The sequence below is a fragment of the Mustela putorius genome, unplaced genomic scaffold (assembly GCF_011764305.1).
Source record: "Mustela putorius furo isolate JIRA1106 unplaced genomic scaffold, ASM1176430v1.1 tig00003834_pilon_pilon_pilon, whole genome shotgun sequence".
NCBI classification, from domain to species: Eukaryota; Metazoa; Chordata; class Mammalia; order Carnivora; family Mustelidae; genus Mustela; species Mustela putorius.
The window spans coordinates 25,279,525-25,305,868 of NW_025421987.1; the positions used below are offsets into that span (position 1 = coordinate 25,279,525).

The following is a 26,344-nucleotide window of genomic DNA, read 5'->3' on the forward strand; positions in this document are numbered from 1 at the left end:
AAAGTACATAAGAACTATGGCATTACTATGGGCTTTCACTTTCTACATTATATATTGCTGAAATTTTGGAACACTTTGTAATAATTATATACTACATTCATAATTAAAAAACAAACAATATATTCATAAATATGTATGTGAAGTTTCCATCAGAGAAAAGCATTGTGTCAATTCTCTAGAAAGGTTTTATTGGGTTCTTTTTCAAAATGAAAATAGATAGATTATAAAAGTTTGAAAAATAGGAAAAAAAGAAAAAAATCACCTATAAAATTCCCATACTCGTACAACTAATTGTTACTAACATTGCTGAAGGGGTCATATTAGCAGTTACTAGTCCAGATTCTATGGTCACTTTTCCCCACTTGCTCACACAGGACCCTAATCTGAAAAGTTCCCCCAAATTCGTTTGGGAGTTCAGGTAATGTTTTATGCAGACTCCAAGCACAACCAGTTAACCATCTAGTCAGCTCTCATTTCTTTCCTCTTCCCCAGCTCTAACCTTGGTAGTGCCTGCTGCTTTCACAGACAGCAGCCATGGAGGGTTTGCAAGCACTGACAGGCCAAAGCAGCACAGCTGTGTGGAGAAGTCACATGAAGGCTCCCTTCTCTCCCAGTAGAGGGCTCCCTGGCAGGGCCATTTGTGTTCCATGTCTTGGCACTCCTGCTCTTCAAAACGTGGACCAGCAGCATTTGGTAGGTTTATCAGAATTGCAGAATCTCAGGTATCTTATGGTTCTTGGTGCTATAGTAAATGGAATCGATTCTCTAATTTCCTTTTCTGTATTTTCATTGTTTGTATATAAGAAAGCAACTCATTTCTGTACATTGATTTTGTATCCTGCTACATTGCTGAATTGCTGTATGAGTTCTAGTAGTTTGCGGGTGGAGTCTTTTAGGTTTTCCATATAAAGTATCATGTCATCTGTGAAGAGAGAGAGTTTGACTTCTTCACTGCCAATTCAAATACCTATTATTTCTCTTTGTTGTCTGATTGCTGTTGCTAGAACTTCTAATAACTATGCTGAACAAGAGTGGTGAGAGTGGGCATCTTTGTCGTGTTCCTGATCTCAAAGGGAAGGCTGAGAGGTCAAGGATCTGTAGTCAAGGAACTACAGGACATTCATGAAAGAAATTGAAGAAGACAGAAAAAGATGGAAGACCATTCCATGCTAATGGATTGGAAAAATAAACATTGTTAAAATGTCTATACTGCCTAGAGCAATCTATACTTTCAATACTATTCTGATCAAAATACCACCGGCATTTTTCAAAGAGCTGGAGCAATCAATCCTTAAATTTGTATGGAATCAAAAGAGAACCCGAATTGATTAGGAAATATTGAAAAAGAAAAACAAAACTGGGGGCATCACATTGCCTGATTTCAAGCTTTACTACAAAGCTGTGATCACCAAGACAGCATGTGTCTGGCACAAAAACAGACACATAGACCAGTGGAACAGAGTAGAGAGCCCAGATATGGACCCTCAACTCTATGGTCAAATAATCTTTGACAAAGTAGGACAAAATATACAGTGGAAAAAGTCTCTTCAAAAAATGGTGCTCGAGGGGTGCCTGGGTGGCTCAGTGGGTTAAGCCGCTGCCTTCAGCTCAGGTCATGATCTCAGGGTCCTGAGATCGAGGCCCGCATTGGGCTCTCTGCTCAGCAGGGAGCCTGCTTCCTCCTCTCTCTCTGCCTGCCTCTCTGCCTGCTTGTGATCTCTCTCTGTCAAATAAATAAATAAAATCTTTAAAAAAAAATGGTGCTCAAAAACTGGACAGCTTTGTGTAGAAGAATGAAACTCAACCATTCCCTTATACCATACACAAAGATAAACTCAAAATGGATAAAAGACCTCAAAATGAGGCAGGAATCTATCAGAATTCTAGAGGAGAACATAGGCATTAACCTCTTTGACACTGGCCACAGTAATTTCTTTCAAGACATGTCTCTGTGGGGCACCTGGGTGGCTCAGTGGGCTAAGCCTCTGCCTTCGGCTCAGAGTCCTGGGATCAAGCCCCATGTCAGGCTCTCTGCCCGGCGGAGAGTCTCCATCCCCCTCTCTCTCTGCCTGCTGCTCTGCCTACTTGTGATCACTCTCTCTCTGTCAAATAAACAAATAAAATCTTAAAAAAAAAAAAAAGACATGTCTCCAAAGGCAAAGGAAACAAAAGGAAAAATGAATTTTGGGGACTTTATCAAGAGCAAAAGCTTCTGCATGACAAAGGAAACAGTCAACAAAGCAAAGAGGCAACCCACAGAATGGAAGATATTCGCAAATGACAGTACAGACAAAGGGCTGCTATCCAGGATCTATAAAGAACTCCTCAAACTCAACACACACAAAACAGATAATCATGTCAAAAAATGGGCAGAAGACATGAACAGACACTTCTCCAATGAAGACATACAAAGGGCTAACAGATGCATGAAAAAATGTTCATCATCACTAGCCATCAGGGAGATTCAAATAAAAACCACATTGAGATACCACCTCACATCAGTTAGAATGTCCAAAATCAATGAGACAGTAAATAACAAGTGTTGGAGAGTTTGTGGAAAAAGGGGAACCCTCTTACACTGTTGGTGGGAATGCAAGTTGATGCAGCCACTTTGGAAAACAGTGTGGAGATTCCTTAAGAAATTAAAAATAGAGCTTCCCTATGATCTTGCCATTATACTACTGGGTATTTACCCCAAAGATACAGATGTAGTGAAAAGAAGGGCCATCTGTACCCCAATGTTTATAGCAGCAATGGCCACAGAAGTAGCCACACTGTGGAAAGAACCAAGATGCCCTTCAACGGACGAATGGATAAAGAAGATGTGGTCCATATATACTATGGAGTATTATGCCTCCATCAAAAAGGATGAATACCCAACTTTTGTAGCAATATGGACAGGACTGGAAGAGATTATGCTGAGTGAAATAACTCAAGCAGAGAGAGTCAGTTATCGTATGGTTTTGCTTATTTGTGGAGCATAAGGAATAACACAGAGGACATGGGGAGATGGAGAGAAGTGAGTTGGGGGAAATTGGAGGGGGAGATGAACCATGAGAGACTGTGGACTCTGAGAAACAATCTGAGGGTTGTGGAGGGGAGGGGCGTGGGGGTTTGGGTGAGCCTGGTGGTGGGTATTATGCAGGGCATGTGTTGCATGGAGCACTGGGTGTGGTGCATAAACAATGAATTCTGAACACTGAAAAGAAATTTAAAAAAAATTTTTTTTAAAAAAAGAAATGCAGACTCTCAGATCCCTACATCAGAATCTGCATTTTAACAAGAATCCCAGGTGATTCGTATTTAAATAACAGTTTGAGAGGCAACTACTTAAATCCCCTCCCTTGGATTTGAGAGGCAACTACTTAAATCCCCTCCCTTGGATTAAAACCTGAATTCCCTGGGAGGCAAGGACAATATTGGGTCAGGTAACAAAGCTGACAACTAATAGGACTTTTGATAATGATGCCATCCCTTTGATGACCTTATCTTTGTGACTGGGCCCAACTGGGAATGCTTGGTACTTTCTCTTAGGAAGAGCTCTCATCTCTCCCTTAGGAGATGCCCTCCCTCCTCACTGCCTCGGAGATACAAACTTTTGGTGAGCTGTCACTTCTATTTCAGTTCAGCTAACCATGGCTGAGGCTCAAACTAAGAATCCACCAGACTATAGGAAATTTTACACTGCTGCACATGTAAATTATATGTATTTCACATATATTTATATATATTTATATTTCATATATATTTTACATACATCCATAACTGTAAAAATACACTTATTAAAAATAAATGAAAAATATATTTTTATTTAGTCAATGTTGATGTAGTACCTATTACTTACAAAATACTCCACGGTGGTCTATGGGAATACCAAAGTAAGTAAAACAATTCTCTGCCCTCAAAGGAAGCAAATGGGACAAGTAGGGATCTTTCCAGGACAGTTGGAGGAAAGAGCCAAAGATTCCCAAACAAAGCAGTCTTACTGCAGTTTGGAGAAGCCACTATTAAATCTTGTCCGTATAGTCTCTGCATGCCTATTCTCCAGGTGGAATGGCCTGCTTCCATTTCCATTCTTCTACATTCTTACCCATCCTCCAAGACCAAGTTCAAATGCAAACTTAGGAGTAAAGTCTACCCCAATCCTCTTAGCTAAATATGCTTTTGACACTTTAGAACTCCCTACATATCCTGCCTTGAGACAAATTAGGTATGTTGAGGCCTTATGGGTGGGGGATGAATCATTTGCAGGCAAAGAATGTATTGTAGTCAGTCTTCTTGGATTCCCCCTAGAGTCTAGCTTGATGTGCCATAAATAGTTTTTGAAGAAAGAAACAACACTATTAATGTTTCCCTATTCAGGAAATGTATCAGCTTTCTCAAATCATTGTCAGAGTGAACAGAGGGAGAATGCTGAACACTGCTAGGGTAGTTAGGAGGATTAGGCACCTCCCCGCTCAATGCCGCAACCCCGCAACCCCACCACCACCATTTTTTTTTTTTTTTATCAGACTGGTTCTTTCACACAGAAACAATAGCCTCATTAGTGATTAATGGTTGTTATTTCCAGCTGAATGGAATTTCATCAAGTTGTCAGCTGGATAGAAGTGGGCTGGCTGTATGGCCTGTTAGTATTTAAGAAGACTCCTACCTTAATGGATAGCACTTTCTATGCCTGGTTTTCCCTAAAGCTGAGATGGCATCCCAGGCTCAGAAACCTCTCTGCGAAGAGTGTAGGATTGCTGTTAATTTTGTAGCATCTTATCAGCTGAATGTCAGTGATGCTTATTTTACTATGGTTAGTATGCGTTCTTGAGGCATCGTGAGGGAGGTTTCGCTCTGGTTTGGGTGATGACATATCTTCTATATCCTTAGTAATGGTGGTTATGGCTGTGTTTGTGGTTTGATACTAGATGACACCGTAACTTAGTAGCTAGGGTTTTGCTGTGCCATGACCCAATGATTCAGAGCTGCAATTGCAAACTATGGGAGATAATAGGAAGAATCCCAGTTCTTTCCTATGGTTTCCCAATGCAGTATGGGCCTCAACTACGTGGGAAGACTGAATAAACAGTTTTTCACCCATACAGTACTTTAGAGTTAATGTAGATTATTAAGATTGATGAAGTAGATGGATATTTAAAATGTCAATTTATACTGAACTTCTGCCAGGAGTCCGCATGATTACTGGAAATAAGTATGTCAGGTTCACAAGTCAGACCCCTAAAAAGGCCATAATGGCCTAAGATTAGGCACCAGCATATTAAAACCTGGGTACCTTCTCTTTGAGACAGCCTGGGCCTTCTGGAATTCAAAAAACAAACTAAGGAAAGAACAACGAAGGCCCCTTTCGGACAACCACAGAAATAATGAAGTGAGCTTCTGTAAAATTTCGTCTTGAAATTCAGCTTCTCTGACCTCTGTTCTGTTCCCATTCTCACCCCCTGTTCCAGACCTGTTACTATGATGAAGATTCTGATGCGCCTGTTTATGTACCCTTTTTCCAAGACCAAGCAGTGGTGAAGCAAGAACATGCAAAGCAGTTCATAAAATATCTAAAAAACCGTCAAAGTAGAGTCTGCCTTCCGGTGACTAAGGTGACTATGTACCTTTGTTAGGATGATCTCCACATGGCCTTTGCCGCTGGGTCTAGAGCACTTAATGATTAGTTACCACCTAACTTCTAAGGTTACTTGTTTTCTCTGTTTCTTTCTTTGCTTTCTTTTCTTTCTAAGATTATTTATTTGAGAGAGGGGGAGAGGGAGAATGATTAGGGGAAAAAACAGAGGAGAAGGGAGAGAGAATCTGGAGCAAATTCTGTGCTGTGCATGGAACCTGACATGAGTCTCAATCCCAGGACCCTGAGATCAGGATCTGAGCTGAAACCAGGACTTAGATGCTTAACTGACTGAGCCACGTAGGCGTTCCTGGTTACTTATTTTCTTACATGGAATTATAGCCACTGACTTTAAGGGCAAGAATGTATCTTTGTAAACTCTTCATATTATTGTGAGTAAATCATAACCACTAAACGCTGTTTGATTTTTGGTTTGTTTTGTTTGGGTTTTCTTTTATTTTTAAATTTTTGTTTATTTCAGTAATCTCTACATCCAGTGTGGGGTTCGAACTCATGACCCCAAGAGCAAGAGTGGCATGGTCTTCAGACTGAGCCAGGCGGGCGCCTCTTCTTTTCTCTTGTTTTGTTTTTAATGTGTGTGTGGTTTTTTTTTTTTTTTTTTAAGATTTTACCTATTTATTTGACAGAGAGAGAAAGAGAGAGCAAGCACAAGCAGACAGAGCAGCAGGCAGAGAGGGAGGGGGAAGCAGGCTCCCCGCTGAGCAGAGAGCCGGATGCGGGGCTCGATCCTAGAACTTCGGAGATCATGACCTGAGCTGAAGGCAGAGGCTTTAACCCACTGAGCTGCCCAGGCGCCCCTTGTTTTGTTTTTTTAATGGGCCAGCAGCACTAGCATCACCTGGGAACTTAATAGAAATTCAAATTCATGGGCCCAGTGAGACAAACTGATTCAGATTCTCTAGGCAGTGGAGCCCAAGGAATAGTGGCTTAACAACTTCCCAGGTGATTCTAATGCTCTGCATAGTTCGAGAAGCTCTCCCCTAATGGCCTCTTCCTAAATGTGTTAGCATCTTATAGTAGATCTTTAGTCTAATTCAGATACATGTTCAGGTATTTAATATGGCTAAGTCTTCAAAAGAGTAAAACAAATTCTTTTTCATTAGGACATACACTCCAAAGAAACAGTCTAAACTTCATTTGGGGGTATTACATGTAGAAACATCCCTATTTACCTGATGGGTTCTTTTAGTTCCAGCTTTGTAAAGAGAACTAAATGTCTGCTAGTAACAGAACAGAACCACCATCACAGAATTCCAAAGCTAATGTAACAGTGTGTGTAAGTATGCTGATGGTAACCACGTTTTGCAACACATTAAAATTACCTGGTGAGCTTTTGAAAGTCTTGATTCTGAGTTTGTACTCCATATCCATTAAGCCTGAATTATTCATGTCTGAAAGCCAGACATGCGTATTTAAGATGCCCTGCTGAATCCATTGTGCCAGAAAGCTTGGAAACTATTAGCCTGTGTAAACCTAGTCATAATCCAACCCAGGATGTAGGGTGTAACAAGGCTGAGGTAGAAAAGTGACTCCCTGTTCTCAACAGAGGCCTGACGCAGAGTACTGGGGAACCGACCGGGAAGCTATCGTGATTGCTCTGGAGGTGGAAAGGAACTTATACAAGCACTTGCAAGAGCTGAAGAATTCGGCTTCTAAGAATCGTGAAATTGATGTAAGTAGTTAATTGGTTCTGAAAGCAGGGTTATCTTTCACTTCCAATTGTGACCTACTTCTAAGACATAGGTCTGAAACAGTGGATCCCCCAATATGTTTATTTCTCCCCGAGGAAGTAATGAACTTATTTCTGGAAGTTGGTTGGGGGGAGCGTAAGTGTGCTGGAGAAATGCCACTGAACTCAAGATCGAGAAGACTTTCCAGGAATAATACGCTCAGATAATTACACAAAACAACTTCTGCTGCTGGCTTAAAAATCTCCTAGATTAAAAGGGCTTAAATTTTAATGAATACCAGAATCACCTGGAGGGTTAGTGAAATAAACTGCTGGGCCCTATCCCCAGAATTCAATTCAATTGGTTTTATGTGGTATCCAAAAAATTGCATTTCTAACAAGTTCCCAGGTGATGATGTTACTGGCCAGGGGCCACATCTTGAGAACCACTATCCTTGAGTGTCCTTGAAAAACTGAATATTAATGGTGACTTCTTGTCCTATAAACTTTTCTGAAGTCTTCTTGATTAATGATGAACACTCCACCTTGTAGTGGTAATTTTCTTACCAATCCCCTACCTTCTCTGGGTCAGTGAAGAAAAAAATGTCCTAAAATGAAAGTTATCGACCCTAGATGATACTGGATTCACTGAAGAGTTCTGAAGAGATACCTATGACCTAAGCCTTACTCCAGACCACTTAAATCTAAAACTTAGGGAATGGGGTCTGGGTGCCTACTCAAAACCCCCATATGATTCAAATAAACAGGGTGGGAAAGCCATTACACCAGGAGCTCATTACTTAATTACCTACCTTTTCACACTTTTTCTACAACTTCCTCTTTTTGAGAACCACTGCCATGATTAGCTTGTCACTGTTGGAGAATTACCTGTTCACAAAGCATTCTTGAATAAATTACTACTTTTATAATTATTACTAACTTATATAAAAATTTATACCTATTAATATTGCATATTACATTAAAATTTTGATGAGATATCCTAACACTCATATTCATTAAAAGTGGTTATTTGTTTTCACCTGGAGTTCTTGAATGTCTTAGATCAGTGCTCTTTGAATTTCAAGGTGCATACGAATAGCTTAGCTCTGTCTTAAAATCTGGTTTCATAGGTCTGGGTGAGACTTGAGAATCTGCATTTCTGACAAGCTCCCAGGACCGCTGGTCCATGTACCCACTATAAGTTGGTAGCAGGATCTTGGGTCATCTCCCATTGCAGATAAGGTCTTTAATGAGTCCTCCCCTATCTTTTTTTTTTTTTTTTTTTGTATTGTAGCTCTTAGAATTCGTGAAAATTTTCTTGAATAAACAGAGAAGGAACATAAGATATCTGCAATACCAGCTTAGCTATCAGGAGGAATTAGAAAGGCTGTCTGGGAGGGAAAGCACACCTGAACGGTTTTTGGAAACATGGGGCCAAGAGGCTTCAACATCTGAAGGCCGCCCATCAAGTCATCCATAGCAGTAGTAGCTCCCGAAGGCAGCTACTTAAGAATCTTGATCTGTTTGACAGAAGACTGCTTTCCTTTTAATCTAGTATCCCAGTCTTCACTGTTATGCATGGAAATAAATTTGGTTTTGCATTACAATTTTGTGTTAAAGAGATTGCTATTGGAGTACAAGAGGGTTATTTCCATCATTGAGAGTTTGGTGAAAGTTTCTCAGGGACAGGGGGTGCATTAGACTTGAAGGAAAATAAAACAAAACAAAAACAATTAAAAATTAAAAAAAAAAAATCCTTCCCTTATTGTCCCAAGGACAACCAGATGCCCAGTCAGGATTTGATAAATTCAACCAGTCCAAGTGGATGCAGTAAAAATTAAGTAATTTCCTTAGGTCTTATTAAAGCTCCCCTCCCCCTTAGCTTATATACATATTTTAAGTTTACAAAATAGTAGGGTTTTCTTCTAATTAAATATAAAGCCAAACTTGAAAATAAGAGCTCTTGGGTTAGAAAAGGTGGCTCCTCCCTAAAAGTGGACAGTGGACAGGCAGCTGCAATCCAAATGTCCTTTCACAGCTGGAGGTAGACTTAGGGAATAGGAGGTTGGTACACAGGAAATTAAGGTGCTGAAGACAGTATGGGGATATCCTTACTCACACCATTATGGGCCCAACACATACTAGGGTAATTGCTTTAGGAGCATATAATGAGCGTGTAAAATTGGGTCAGAGCCAAAGACCTCATGTAATTAGTAAAACCTGGGAAGAAAGGTGGCTCTATAGGATTGTGTACTTGCTCCAAAACTTACTATATTCATGGCCTTGAATATTTTTTTACCTCACTCATTGACTCAGTTTTGTTGTCTGTAAAGTGGAGTTAATTTTATTTAGTTCATGGTTAGTGAGATTAAACTGTAAAATATCTAGAAAAGTGCCTACTCTGATTATGTATTCCATAAATTTGTAAAATAGTGCCAATTCTTAAACTTGAGGAAAGCCATGACATGATAGAAGCAATTACAATGAACAATCAGTAAGACTGAAACAGAATCTTAAAACATTTAATCTTAGACAAAAAGGAGTCTGAAGCAAGAAAAAGTGGTCATAAGAACCAATTAGATACCATGAGGTAAAAAGAAATAAAGTTAACAAATAGACTTATATTCAAACATACCCAATCAAACAAGTGATTTAAAAGTAAGCTAAGAAATTTTCAGTCAAAAGGATAAAGAAATTTAAGATGTTAAGACATGCAGTTCTAACAAAAGCTATAATTAGAGCTCTAGGAGGAAAGAGAATTTAAAGTGGTGGGGCAGGGGAGATCTATGGTAATGAAATTTTAGAGCATCAAGGATAAAAAGTCTCCCACAAAAGGATATCGCTTAGAATGAAAACTGACATATTAATCACAGCTTTCTCATCAATATTAGATGAAAAGAAAAAATTGGAGAAATCCTCAAAATACTGATGAGGAAAATAAAAGTTCAGGCTGAAATAGACCTATTCAGATATTAAAATATTGAGTTTACAGAAGCTTCTAACTTAAAGTAGACCTTCACTGTGAGTGATATTGTTTTAATGGCAAAAAAGGAAGGCATACAGGTCCAATATAATCTGGCCAATAATTAATTTTATATAGTACTTTATGCTTTAGTAATTTCAGTGAGGAAGGGAATGTTCCCTGGCAATAATGAACCACATAATAGATTTTGTTACCTACCTTTTCACACTTTTTCTACAACTTCCTCTTTTTGATAACCACTGCCATGATTAGCTTGTCACTGTTGGAGAATTACCTGTTCACAAAGCATTCTTGAATAAATTACTACTTTTAGAATTATTACTAACTTATATAAAAATTTATACCTATTAATATTGCATATTCACATTAAAATCAGGACTAAGACAAGATTGCTTTAACCTCAATGCTACTTTGTATATTGCTGGAAGTTCTCAACCAGGGTTCCTTAATCTCCACACTGTTGACATTTTGAGCCAAATGACTTTTTGTTGTGGGGAGATGTCCTACACATTGTGAGATGTCTTGCAGTATCGCTGGCCTTGACTTACCAGATAGTTGAGACAATCAAAACTGTTTCCAGACATGGCCAAATGTCTTCTGAGCAAGCAAGTTACTGTGCTTGAGAACCACTATTCCAGATAATGCAATAGAAAAACTAAAGGAAAAGAAGCTACATATGTGTAAAAAGACTTATTTAATATGATATGATTATAACTAGAACTAAAAAACTGTTATAACTTATAAGAAAGTTTAATAATGTTGCTGGGTAGAGGATAAATATCTACAACACAACCTTTCCTATATATAATCGGTAAACAGAGAAAATATTAAAAATATATTTTGTGTTTATAATATCCACAAATACTTAAAATATCTAGTAATAATCCAAACAAATGCAATTTGAAATCTATATGAAACAAAAATGCTTCCTGTAAGAGATAAAATAATGAATTTGAATAATAGAAAGAGAAGAGAAGTTCAAGTTTGTGATGCCTCCCAAATCAATGTATAGAGATTAAAGGAATTGGAGTCATAATCCAATAGGATTTTGAGGGCTTGGACAATTTAGTACTAAAGAAAAATCTTCATGGAAAGCCATGGAAACATACATAAAACTTGTTAACATCATTGCAAAATACAAACCAAGACCACAAGAAGATACCATTCACTACATACTCATCAGAGGGACTAAAATTAAAATAGCTGCCACCATCATACCCTGGCAAGGTGAAAAACATTTGAAGCTCTTGCACATTGTTGGTGAGAATGTAAAGTGGTGCAACCACTTTGGGAAAAGGTAGGGCATTTTCTTTTAAAACTAAGCCTATATCTATCTACCCGTGAATTTTTGGAGAATACAATTTAGCCATAGGAAATATTATTGACTAAAATTGTATAGAGAAAGCTATAGAGAAAAGAGAGTAGGAAGAAGTTACAAGTCATCTCACTTGATGCTCATCATAGGAATCAATAGATATTATCTAACTAAAGAAGGTTCTAAGGGTATTATATAAAGGTCTACTTATAAATGGAGTTTTGAGTGGCACAGTCAGTTGTCACCTGATTCTTGACTTTGGCTCAGATCGTGGTCTTGGGGTCATGGGGTTGGCGCTGTGTCCAGCTCTGTGCTCAGCATGGAGTTTGCTTGGGACTCTCTCTGCCCCTCCCCACTGTGCGGGCTCTCTTTCTCTCTCTCTCTCTCTCTAAAATAAAAGAAGTGAATCTTTTAAGGATAGTCTAATTATAAAGGCAGGTACTAGAATAAAAATAAAGAACTATGATTTTTAAAATGATAGCCTCCACATTGGAAATGTATATAAATATAATATTCACATGTGCAATTTATTTTGTATCCCTTAAATTAGCCCTCCTTTTAGTCCTAGTTCTAATGTTCACCCCGTCATTCTGATGAAGTTTCGCCTGATCACCTTTTGGTTGAATGAGTTTTTGTTCTTTGGGAGATGCTTCAGTAAGACCTAATGTGGACAATATTCCTTGAGTCCTTGAAGCTACAGAAATTTTTGTGTGTAGCTTTGACACTGAAAGGCAGCTTGAAGGGATTTCAAATTGTTGGCTCCAACTTTCTTTCCTTAAGTTTCTGATAGGTATTGTTCCATTTGTTAGCACTGATTGTAGCTGTACCAGCTTAGCTCTCTTTCACTTAAAAGGGATACAATGTTTTTGCCCAGATGCTCAAAGTTTGCTACTAGTGTTAGTAGTACCCTAGTTACCCTCTAATGTTTGTATGATCGGTGTTAGTACAAGGTCTTGGTGTTGGTCATTCTGGGACAGTTCTCTCATATCTTGAATGTGACTTTAAATATACAAATTCAAATCTTATTTCAGAACATTTTATAATGTATGTTACTCTATTCTTTTGGTTTTCCTCCAGTGCAACAACTCAAATGAATTTTATTTTGAATAGTTTTGCCTATCTTTTATAACTTTCTCTTCACTTTCTCTTTTAAAAAACCTTTTTCCTTATATATGTCTGTGTATATTCTCTATTTTGTGTTACACTTTCTATAGTATCTATGTCCTCTTTGCTCCTTCTACTTCAGTCTTTTACAAAATGATTTTGTCTGTGTCTTCTATTTCTTTTTATTTAAAGATTTTATATATTTATTTGAAAGAAAGAGACAGAAATAGTGAGAGAGAGCATGAGCAGGGAGAAGAGGGAGAAACGGACTCCCTGATGAGTAAGGAGCCTGATGTGGGCTCCATCCCAAGGCCCCAGGATCATGACCTGAGCCGAAGGCAAATGCCCAACCAACTGAATCACCCAGGCACCCCTGTGTCTTCTATATCTTTCCTAAATTTTGCTAATTGATCATTTCACATACTTCATTGACCATCACCTTCCCTTTGTTGGCCCTGTCTTCCCTGAGTTCTTGTAATTTTTTTATTGTTTTCTTTCCTTCGATTATGATTTATCTCCCTTTATTCATGTTGAGATGTTATGTTAGAATATTCCTCTGCTTTAGAGCAATATTTTTCTAATGAGTGTTTGTTGTCTACAGGAAAGTTTTGTATCTATTTTCAGTTCTATTTTGCTCTTTTGTTTTCCTAGAGTAGATTTCTCTGGATCTAGTTCTAGTTGCACAATTACTTTGCTAATCCAATTTGAATGATTTGGATTTTCTCACTTAGAAGGAAGGTTTTTTGAAGTGAGGGAAAAAGTAACTTTCCCAGTTTCTCAATTAAAGAGCTCCCTCCCCTATTACAATGATAAATGCCACTTTGGAAACCACACCTCACTTAGATTTCAGATCTTAACTTGATTCAAAAAGGTCCCTATCATCAGTTCCAAGCTTCTGTGGTATCTTCACTGCCTCTGGTGAAGAAGCTACCTTCACTGGACGATCCTGCTTCTGATTGCCATTTTGTAACTCCCCTTTCTTTTAGAAGTGCTATTTTATAGAATCTGCCACTTCTGTGTGAGTCCTCATCCAAACACATTCTAACCCTTCTGTCTTCTCCTGTCCCATCACACCTGTCCTCTTTGATCACAGCAGTCGTCACTGATGAGGGGTCCCATCATTTTGGGAGAGAATATTTACTGTTGGTTTCTAACATCTGGCACTCCTAGAATTCTTCTGCACACCCTGTTCTCAGAAACACACAGCACTGTGTGGCTTCCTGAACCAAGCCTGCTGACTTCAGATGATAAAACCAGTTACTATTCAGGATACATCAAGGGAGACAGTGGAGCACAAAGAATCCAGTACTAATACATATCATAAAGCACACACACACTAAAATGTTTATGTCCCAACTGAGCAGTACTTCTTGAGTGCAAAGTCATATGTTTTGCCTGCTAAAGTAGGTTCAGGAATAGGACTGGGCTGGCAGAAGTCTCTTCCAGACCTATCAGGTACATAAATGGAAAAAGGCAATGTTCTATAAAGAATCATGACAACCGGGGCGCCTGGGTGGCTCAGTGGGTTAAGCTGCTGCCTTCGGCTCAGGTCATGATCTCAGGGTCCTGGGATAGAGTCCCGCATCAGGCTCTCTGCTCAGCAGGGAGCCTGCTTCCCTCTCTCTCTCTCTCTCTGCCTACTTGTGATCTCTGTCTGTCAAATAAATAAATACAATCTTAAAAAAAAAAAAAAAGAATCATGACAACCAGCTATGTTGGAGGAAGGCAGCTAGTTTTGTGACTACATAAAAGAGAGGTAACTGCATTAGAAAAAATTCAAAATCACTTAGTCTAGATTACTACTCTGCCCTTCTCACCTACAGGAAACTTGAAAATAGAGGCTCCAGAAATTCCCAAGTCAAACAACAAGGAGAAATATGAAAGAAAAAAGAGGGTGGGGAGAGAGTGTTGGCATGGCATCTCTTAGATGCTATTAGAAAAAAAAGGAGAAATGAAACATAATTTATTAACATATGAAGAATACTTTGACATGGAACAGCTGAAAACCAATGAAAAACCCTTTAGTTTTAGCTATTCTAGCGGGGAAGTACATCCACTTATTGTAGTTTATCATTATTGACGTATAATTGACATGTGATGTAATATGAGTTTCAGGTGTAAAACATACTGATTCAACAGTTCTTTGCATTACTCCGTGTTCACCAAGATAAGTGTAATTACCATCTGTCACCATACAACATTATCATAGTATTATTGTCTATATTTCCCATGCTGTAGCCCCCAACTCTGATTTTTTTGTTCCACAACTGAAAGTTTATACCTCTCCATCTCCTCATTAATATTGAAGTTTAAACTTGCATTTTCCTGAGGAGTCTGAAAAGCAAATGCTTAAAACTGTTGAAAAGAATATCATAGGATGACTTTATTCTCTTCTTTAGTTCTCTGTAGAGAGAGAACTGAGCCTGATTAAGAGAAGTATCGCAAATGCAATCTATTAGAAGCGCAAAACACAGACACTGAAGACTCTGCAGTATTCTCCCTGTTAGCACTAAAGATAGGATCACAGGTTCACCTAATGGAGGTTCACTAAGCTCACAGATACTACTGATACTATTATCATCATATTTACCTTAAGCCTGAAAGATGCAAGGGCAATTATGCCTTTACAAACAATTTTCTGGTGCCTCTTTTTAATTCCCAGCAAGGTGGTATTACTAGCAGAAAATAAACTTCTTTAAAAATACTGTGGATAGTTTCTTAAATATAAGAAAAAAAGACCGCTGGGGTTTGTATCTCTTCAGTCATATTAAATCAGATCACTTAAACAAGTACTTACTGAGCATCTTCTATTTGTCATGAACTTAACTTAGATGTTGGGAATACAAAATTGAGTAGGCCTTGTCACTGAGACATGCCCAATCTAGTAGAGAATGCACATATAATGTAAATCACTAGAATTTACATGAATAAAGGCCTGTATGAGGCAGAGAAGAACATAGAGAAAAGAACAACCAAGTGCTAGGGAAGAGGGGATGTGATACAAAAGCTTCTGATCATTTGGACTTGGATGGAGGACTCAGAGTTGAATAGAATGGGAAAGAGAAACAAGAGTATTTCCAGGTAAGCCAATGGTATAAGGTCAAATCATGAAGTGCCTGTTGTACTTGTTAATATGCTTGGGTTTTGTTCTTTAGGGGATGAGGAAGCAATGAGGAATTTAGACAAAGATGTAATATGATTAGATTTGCAATTTAGAACAATGACCTATAGAACAGTCACTGATGGTGTTGCTCTTTTTTTGTTTTAAGATTTATTTGTTTATTTGAGAGAGAGAGAGAGAGAGAGGCAAGAGGAGCCGAGGGGGAGGGGGAGAGAGAGAGAGAGAGAGAGAGAGAGAATCTCAAGCAGATTCTGCCCTGAGTATAAAACCTGATGCATGGCTTGATCCTGGTGCCCTGGGGTCACTATCTGAGCTGAAACCAAGAGTTGGCCATTTAAATGACTGAGCCACCCAGGTGCCCCTGATGATGTTTTTGACACTGCTGTCTGTGGCTATCACGTGGTAAAACAAATAATTATGTTGGCATTTTTGAGAGCTGGGATTTCCTGTATGGAATAAAGGAGAAATAAATGTAGGATCAGTGAGGTTAAGTAAAAGTCCTATAGATACTTAATTATGAATATCAGAATATCAGAGCTCATGATGTATATACTTAAAAAAAAAAAAAAAGTCCTAGGTGTCCAGTGAAAAAACTTGGAAACAAGCAGCAATGATCATGCTTACACCCTCATTTTGGTCTCTAAAGACCATTTGTCACTAAAATGAACAAAGTCTCCTTTGAGAAATGGCTGCTTACAGTTTGAGTCGGGAAATTTATTAAATAATCCAGAAACATTACCATATTAGAAGCAAGGTTGTCAAAAAGAACTCAGAACCTACTTGAAGAGGATTCCTTTCAGTAAGGATAGACAAGGATAGCCACTTTCATGAGAAAAGTAACTGCAATGGGCTGAAACATACCAAATACGCTTAAATCTATGAGTAAAATATTAAATAAAAAATAATAAGTACTTAATAATAATAAGTAATTATTAAATAATCATAATATGTTAAACAAAAAAAAAGTGGTTTAAAAAAATGGTCACCTTTGGAAGATAGTAGAAAGCTAATTCAAACTCCAACCTTGAAAACTGGTAAGGGAAAAAATCAAGGATTTAACCTGTCTTTCCTATGGGAAGTACCTAGATTACCCAAAGTAGTTAATAAGGGAAATTTCTCTTTCTACAAGATAATACAGTGTGCATAACATATTTTTGCCAAACCTTAAAAATAAGTAAACAATGATCACCAATGGCTGCTATTAACAGAAAAAAAAAAAAAAAGCCAATCAGGCATTTTGTACCTTCTGATAAATTACATGCCACTACTCAAGAAGTAATTTTGAAAAGAAAAAAAAGGGGATTAAATTATGTCATAACAAGCCTCAAAATTTAACTACCCTCTGTGGGAAATACAGAAGTAAAGAATCTATTGAACAACACAACCGAGATGCACTCAACAAAATCCAGAATGTGGGAAACTACAGGACAAAAGTCTCAGGTTCTTCAACAAATAAATAACATAAAAAAAAAAAAAAAAAGAGGGAAGAGAAGTGTGGCTTTGTTTGATCCTGATTGAAACAAATTTTTAAAATGTGAAATTTGAACACTAGTAGAATATTTGATGATATTATGAAATTATCAATTATTTTTCAGTGTGATCATTATATTATGGTTGTGTATGGTTATTATATTATATATTATAATATGAAATTATCAATTATTTTTCAGTGTGATCATTATATTATGGTTGTGTATGGTTATTATAAAATAAGAATCATCATCTTTTGGAGACAGATGGAAATATTCATGAATGAAATGATAAGATAAGATTAGAAAGCAGGGGGGCACCTGGGTGGCTCAGTGGGTTAAAGCCTCTGCCTTCGGCTCAGGTCATGATCCCAGGGTCCTGGGATCGAACCCCACATCGGGCTCTCTGCTCTGCAGGGAGCCTGCTTCCTCCTCTCTCTCTCTGCCTGCCTCTCTGCCTACTTGTGATCTCTGTCAAATAAATAAAATCTTAAAAAAAAAAAAAAAAAAAAAAAAGATTAGAAAGCAGGGAAGAAAATGGGATAAAAATGTAACTAGCTTGGTTATTACTGAAACCGGGCAATGGGGTCCTTGGGAGTTCATCACACCATTCTGCATATGCTCAATAATAACTTTTTTAAAAAATCACTTATTTTAAAGGACAATTTTATTTCCCTAACATCTGGATGATGGGAAGGTCAATTTACTATAACCTACAAACACTGATGTTGGCCCTCTGCATTTTTTGACAAGGTCTCCATGTTTTTGTCTCACAGCTCATTTTAACGGTCATCACCACAATGTTCATCCCACTGTGCTGACAGAGGTGTCAAGAGTCTGGAGAATTTGTAATAGGCCCTCTTCAAGTTGCTACAGTTGATCACTGGACACAAAGACGTCTGGTGTCTTGTTTCCTTTAAGTAAAGCACAGTGTGGATTGCCACCAGCAAATGGATTATTGGAGTATTTAACTACTGGAGTAGTTCTTTTCTGCATAATTTTTCTAAAAGAAAAACAGGTCTCTAGAGAAGGCCTAAAAAGCAGCCCAAACACAGATGTCCCTGATGTCTCCAGAGCCTCTCACATACCAGCCGTGTCAGCTGGCTTCCTGTCGCTTTGCTGGGCGGCTGTTTTCCCTGTTTGGCTCTAACCAGCTCCATCTCATGCCTGAATACTCATGCGTAGCCGACTTTACTATTTGGGGTATAATGAAATGGAATTACAGCAAAGCACAAAGCAGTGACCAAATTATAGTAGAATAACCGCTGTCTCACTGCCCTTGAGCTTCTCAGCCCTCTTGCCATCTCTAGGTGGGGCCAGGCCTCTCTATTCCAGGATTTCTCCAACATTTGAGTATTTGGATCTCCATCCGTCACTCAGGAAGAAACTAAAAATTGTTGTTTCTTTAATATGCAAATTAATAAACTCTTCTTTGTCCGAACCGGACCTAGAAGACCAAAATCTGTTCACATATTTTCCTAAATAGATAAGCAACTGTCTCTCTAAAAGGAATTCTGCCTCCCTCCTAGGCTAAGAAGCTCAAATTCTTGCTTACCTCCCAGGATAGCATACATTTAAAATAACTTCTTTTTTCTTTTCCTTATGCAATATTTCTGCTTAAACCTGAGTAGGCACTATGACTTGTTTTCCACATTGATGTAGTAAAATGAGATTGTGCCGACTCTGCACATACAGAACAGATGGGTGTGAGCCAGCACACCCACAAGAAACATCCCCAGAAAAGATGTTGTTTTTTACTAGTTGCTTTGTGTTATAAGGTGCTTATTGACATAAAATATTGTCAGGAAGACAAAAAATAAACTTCCTGTGCTGAGTCTGATTTTTAGTATTTGTTATAGTAAGTTAATCTACTGTGAAACAAAGTATAAACATAGATGGAAAATCCACTTAAATGTGCTACTTACAAAGAAGCATAAAATGATGGTAGAAGCGTGACATGTTTTAAAAGCCATTGTGGAGGCAACAGTGTAATAACAGCAGCCAACGTACTCCTGAGTATATGATTCACACATCCAAGTGTTTCATAATAATGCATTTAATTTACTTTAATTCATCCTAAGTGCTTTTTACATTTAATCCAGGGAACAACTACCTGGTGGAGGTTCTGTTATTAGTCTCAACCACAGTGAGGAAACCAAGAAGGTCAAGTAACTCACCCAATGCCATCTGGCTCCAGAGCCTCCACTCTTCACCATCATCCCCTAACTTTCTCACTGGAAATCCATCAGGTATGAAGATCCTCGATTATCTGAATTAGAAATAAGAGCAGGTAATCTCTTGGTCCCTTGTTCTTTTACCCAGTCTTTTACCCAGTCTCTGTATGTCTGCTTCTTTCTTTCTCTCTTTGCACTGTCTCCACTTTGTTGATTCATGGTCAGCTGAGTCCTCTCAACTTGATGTGTCCATCACTGAAGAACCAGTGAAAACTGACCAATGGCTTTGAATTCCAACTTCAAAGTACTAGGAGAAAGACTTCATTTAGGCTGAGAAGTCAGGGATCCCTTGCCCTTGGGGACAAACAGCTGCAGCTACGGAGGAAAGACAAGGTTACATATCATAAAAATGGTTGCCCAGGCTCACAAAAACTAGTTTTCAGAGAAGTGTAAGGACTGGAGGGAAAAATGCTTGTATTATTACACTGGTGTATGTATTCACTGTATTAACATTCCTCGTATATACAAGTTCATTTGGATTAAGATCATAAGAATATTTGCAGGCAGCTTGCCCTTTCAGAATAAAACCTATGTGTATTCTTTCATTACCTAACAAATATAGAATGTGTATGGACTTAAGATAGAAATCTGCTTTCATTTTCAATGTCACCACAACAAACTGCTGCAAAGTGTCTTAAAAACCACAGAAATTTATTCTCTCACAGTTCTGTAGGTTAAATGTCCAAAATCCAAGTCTTGGCAGGGTTGGTTCTCTCTGGAGGCTCCGAGAAAGAAACCGTTTTATGCCTCTTTCCCCACTTCTGGTGGTTGTCTGCCATTCTTGGCATTCCCTGGCTCGTAGATGCATCACTACGATCTCTACCCCCATCTTCCCGTTCCTTCTTCCCTGTATTTCTCTTCTTGTATCTCTTAAACTTTTCACTGAAGTGCAGGTGCACCCTAATCCAGAATGATTTCACCTTAATCTTTTATCTAACTACATCTGTGAAGACCCTTATTCCAAATAAGGTTACATCTTGACATGAATTTGGGGCATACACGATCTGACCCACTACTGCATCCATAATGCCTTTCTGTGACTAAGACCTTAGGACCACCACTTGTCCCCTCCAAATTGATTTGTTTTACTTTTACCAAACACTTAATATGTGGCAGGCACTGTTCTAAGTATATCACCAATAATAACTCATTTAATAGTTATTATGAACTGGTATGGTTTTTCTCCTGTGTATTCCCTCCCGTGAGCAGAAGGCTGACCACCCAACCCTCAGCAGCTGGCCAAGGATTGTGCGTGGTCACCTTGATCAAGACGGACATGAGACCCAGCTGCAGTTGCCCAAGACTGACAGTCCATGTGGGCTCCCGCTTAGAAGTGAAAAATCATCTCCTGGAGAAAGCTAAGTAAGAGATTCAGGAACCTGACAGAGGAGATTAAGGTATTTATGTCAGTATTTCCATGGAAAAGAATCAGCAGGACAGCTTCGAAAGAAAGAAAGAAAGAGAATAATGAAGACAGCTGAGCAGCCCTGGCAGCTGGCAGAGGTGGCCTACCCACGCCATGCAGCATTCACAGTGTTCAGGAATGTTCCCTGCACTTCGGGACCAGGAAGCTGTGTGGACCATGTGCCCCTCTTGGTTTTTCTACATTGTCACTTGTTTCTCCTTTCTTCCCTTCAGACTCAGAGAGCCAACTCCTCACTGAGGTGCTCAGCTAGACTGAATAGATTTTTAATATTTGTCTCTTGTTTGGTTTTAAAATACCATGAGGATCTATAACCTAGTAAGCTGGAAGCCAAATATGAATCCAACAAATGAAATTTTATTTCCTTTTGGCTGAAAAACTCACCTAAGAGTTGACATAAGATTGGAGGTACCGATTTACTTAGAACTGATTTTTATCAGCCCTGGGGGTGCAATGCTGTGTTTATGTCTTCATGAAGCCTAAGTGAGCTAAGTCTCCATCCCGGAGGCACTTCATAAAATAGCCTTGTAGTCTGCCAGAGGGTTAACTGCCAACAGGCGACAAAGGTACCTTTCATAGAACAATGAATGGATAAAAATGATTCATGTTTTCATATCATGTAACCTCAGATGTATTAACTGTACATCACAGTCAATTTTGAATTGATGTATATAAATATAAATATAAATCTTATTTAATAGTATTTAAGCTGCAGGATATCAAGGTGAAGAAACATCACACAGGTACTATACTTCCTTTTCTGAGGAAAAGGTTAGTGCATTTTACGTTGTATGCAGTGTACTAGTATCATGTTAGGCAGAATTATGACATTGTTATTGTCTTTGAGATTAAGTATAATTCAAAGAGATGTGTGTGGGTGCCAAGTTCATAAGGGATGGATTTGTGATTGTTAGTTTTATGTGTCAACTTGGCAGGGTCATGCAATGTCCACATATGTAGCTAACATATTTAGCTTTTTCTGAGTATATCTGTGAGAGCATTTCTTGGTTAATTTAGTGTCTGAACTGGTGGACTTGATAAGGCAGGTTGCCCTCCCCAGTGTGGGTGGGCATGACCAAATCCACGGAAGGCCTGAATAAAACCGAAGCCATGGGGGAAGTAAAAATTTGCCTCTTTTGCCTAAGCACATGAGCTAAACATTGATCTGTCCTCAGAGAAACTTATGCCATCAGTCCCCTGGAATTCAGACTTTGGACTTAAATTGAACCACACACCAGCTTTCCTTGGTCTCCAGCTCACAGAGAGCGAGCGGATAGTGGGATATCTCAGCCTCCGTAACCAAGTGAGCTAATTCCTCGAGGTGAACCTTATAATATATGTTGGTTTTGTGTTCCTGGAGAGCCCTGACCTGACTAATACAAAGGATCCCTTTTTGCCTTTCTCCTACTTAGTTTCCATATAGTTTCTTCATGGTCATATAAATTGGCATAATCTGTTAGCTTCAGATTGGAATAAAATCAGTCCATACCTAAATTTTGACTTACGTTTTGGGTTAGAACAACAACAGTAACAAAATCATAATGGCTAATTTTTTTTTCAAATAATACCAAAGCATGAGAAGTTATATTAGAATAGACATGTGTGTACCATACCGACAGCATCTTAAGTATATTCTATCTTTTTGGAAATAACTTTGGAATTATGTATTTATGCAGTATTTCCAATTATTTTATTTGGCTTAAGAAGACACATTTTGGGGGTGCCTGGGTGGCTTAGTTGGTTGAGGGTCCAACTCTTGATTTCAGCTCAGGTCATGATCTCAGAATTGTGGGATTGAGCCCTGAGTTGGGCTCCACACTGGGCATGGATCCTGCTTAAGATTCTCTTTTTCTATTTCTCTGCCCCTCCCCTCACCTCTCCCTTTCTAAAAAAAAAAAAAAAATGAACAAAAAAAGGACACATTTTGTTGGAAATAACCAGACATTTACTAATGGGGTATGTTTTGGTCCCAAGATGTTATGGGTTAGTTGATGGATAATTTATCTTACTGTGTTATATAAGTAGAGCAATTTCATTTTGAAAACTATCAGGAGATCAAAGCCTGACAGATTCTTTTTCTTGAGAGAATGAAGAGTCAGAGCAAGTGGGGGAGGGGCAGAGGGCGAGGAAGAGAGAATCTTTTTTTTTTTTTAAGATTTTATTTATTTATTTGACAGAGAAATATCACGAGCAGATGGAGAGACAGGCAGAGAGAGAGAGAGGGGAAGCAGGCTCCCTGCTGAGCAGAGAGCCCGATACGAGACTTGTTCCCAGGACCCTGAGATCATGACCTGAGCCGAAGGCAGCAGCTTAACCCACTGAGCCACCCAGGAGCCCCTAGGAAGAGAGAATCTTAAGAATCTTAATCTGAGGGCTCCACCCTCTGCCCACACAGGTCTTGAGGCAGGTCTGCATCTCATAACCCTGAGAGAACAACCTGAGCTAAAACAGACTTCGACGTATAATGAACTGAGCCACCGAGGCACCCCTAAGCCTGATAGATTCTTACTACATTTTATTTGTGAACTTTTCAACTTCTAATTGTCTTATTTACAATTTATAAAATGATTTCAAGAAAAAAGGTCAAATCTTAACCCATCTCTATAATACTGACTGAATTAGAAACACAGCAGAAATAAAATAGAAGATTTCATGATATTACACAATTGTGGTTTTATATTTTTTCAAATTGGCCATGGTAGACAAAGAAAGCATTCCCTTCCACTTTTTGCCATTAGCTGCCCTGTCTTCCTACCCTTTATTATATTCATGCCCTTGAATGCAAACTCAATTCTGGCTTGAAAGAGGAAAAGAGAGAATTAGAAATTTGTAGTTCTGAGCTGGCCATTCTAAAATTTGTTGACTTTGCCTCTTAGAAGCATTTTTTTTTTTTTTTAGGTGCTCATATACTTGCTTCCTCTAAGAACTTAAGCTTATTGGGGCACCTGGGTGGCTCAGCGGGTTAAGCCGCTGCCTTCGGCTCAGGTCATGAACTCCGAGTCCTCAGATCAAGCCCAGCACCGGGCTCTCTGCTCTGCGGGGAGCCTGCTTCCTCCTCTCTCTCTGCCTGCCTCTCTGCCTGTTTGTGATCTCTCTCAATAAATCTCTCTCAAATAAATAAAATCTTTAAAAAAAAAAAAAAAAAAACTTAAGCTTATTAATGATGCTGTAGCTTGGGGTAAGTGAAAACCTCCATAAAAGGTTAGAAAAGGACCACATGGAACAAAAGTCCCAGTGAGAAATCTAGCTCTGTCTATGATTTTACCAAGTCCTGTTACCTTTCTAAGATCAAGAGTTCCCACCTATGAAATGAGGAGGGGATCTGGCTCATTTGCTCTGTTCTTCCCCCTTTCCTGCTGTGACACACCTAACAGCTGATCATCTCATGATCCCATTGAGAAAAAAAAAAATTTGAGAAGAATTGGTTCAGCTCACAGACCTATACCCCTGAAAATTGACTATGTCCACATATGTGAATGATGAGAATGGTCTTATTAAGAATGTTCATATAGGGCACCTGGGTGACTCAGTGGATTAAGCTGCTGCCTTCAGCTCAGGTCATGATCTCAGGGTCCTCAGATCAAGCCCAGCATCTGGCTCTCTGCTCAGCGGGGAGCCTGCTTCCCTCTCTCTCTCTCTGCCTGCCTCTCTGCCTACTTGTGATCTCTATCTGTCAAATAAATAAATAAAATCTTAAAAAAAAATAAAAAAAGAATATTCATATAGTGGATATTATTATTGTTTAAAAAAGTAATAAATCTTTTTATATGTTTGAAAAATACTGGTGGAAAAATACATTTTCAGAGATGTCCAGCTAAGGGCAAGTAGATTGTCTATTTTTTATCTGTTTGTTGTTGGTTTTGTTTTGACATAACATGAGGAGCTATAATATACACTACCAAGACTCAAATAAAAAATCAGCAAATGAACTTTATTTCCATCCAGTAGAGTAACTGTACAGAAGTCCATCCTTATCCACAGTTTTGCTTTCCCCAGTTTCAATTGCCCATGCTCAGCCATGGTCCTGAGATGATCCTTCCAAGGAGCCGTCAAAAGGTCTATGGTACCTTAAGGCCATGTCACAATGGCTACCGTGGTCATTCTCCTCACTTCATCTCAACACCTTTGCATTTTATCATCTCACATCATCACAAGAAGGAGAAGGGTAAGTAAATATTTTTAAAAGAAGAGAGACCACATTCACATATTTTATTACAGTATATTGTTATAATTATTCTATTTTATTATTGTTCTTAATCTCTTACAATGCCTAATTTATAAATTAAACTTCATCACAGGTCTGTATGTAAGGGGAAAAACCTAGTATATAGAGGGTTTGGTACTATTCCCAGTTTCAGACACATCCACTGGGGGTCTTGGAACATATCTTCCGTGGGTAAGTGGGGACTGCTTGTGTAATGAAGGCATGTTTTCAACATGATATTCCTAAAAATATTTACAAGCATATTGGGTAATCACCATTTATCTCGAAAGGAAAAATAGAATTAATTCCTTTTTCTTTGGAAAAATAAACATTGATATTTTTAAGTCCTCTACTCCAAGGTAAACTAAACTGAACTGATTTCTTTATGCCTTTGCATATTCTGACATGACTTTCTTAGAGGGTAATAGTGCAAACAGCATGTTCTCCTTGAAGCAGTGTTGTCTGAGAAAGTGGTTGGAAAAAAGCTTGTGTAATGATGAGAATCAGACTTGGAGCTGGAGACCTGGGGATTGGTCCTAATTCTGTAGCTCACTCTATGACCTCTGGTAAATCACCTGACCTCTGAAGTTTTGGCTTCATTTTATGATAATCCCAGGTAATCAGCTGTACCTCTCAGAAATACAGTGAAAACAAAAAAAAAAGCTAGTGACTTTTTAAAAAGAAATATCATTTATTGGGGCACCTGGGTGGCTCAGTGGGTAAGCCGTTGCCTTCGGCTCAGGTCATGATCTCAGGGTCCTGGGATCGAGTCCCGCATCGGGCTCTCTGCTCAGCAGGGAGCCTGTTTCCTCCTCTCTCTCTCTCTCTGCCTGCCTCTCTGCCTACTTGTGATCTCTCTCTGTCAAATAAATAAATAAAATCTTTAAAATAAAAAAAAAAGAAATATCATTTATTACCCGACAGAAATACAGTCATAGTAATTAATTCTTAATTCTAACAATGTATCTTTGGTTTATTGACTAAAGAAGGTTCATTTTTAATCAGTATTTATTTTTATACAAATGGAAGCTATTGTAATACTTGAAAATAGTTCTCTTAAGTTGGTTAAACATTTCATTCTGAAAATCTGTTTATATTACCCCTTTGTTTAGTAAACTATAATGCAAAGCCAAGTGTCTTTTCAGCTTTTTTCAGTTCACACAACGGCTAACAACTTCTTAATG

General features: G+C 38.5%; 1 pseudogene; it reads left to right on the forward strand.

Annotated features, from left to right (window-relative positions):
• Positions 1 to 8,787, forward strand: part of LOC123394305 — a 48,121-nt pseudogene extending 39,334 nt beyond the window's left edge.
• Positions 8,788 to 26,344: the final 17,557 nt, after the last annotated feature.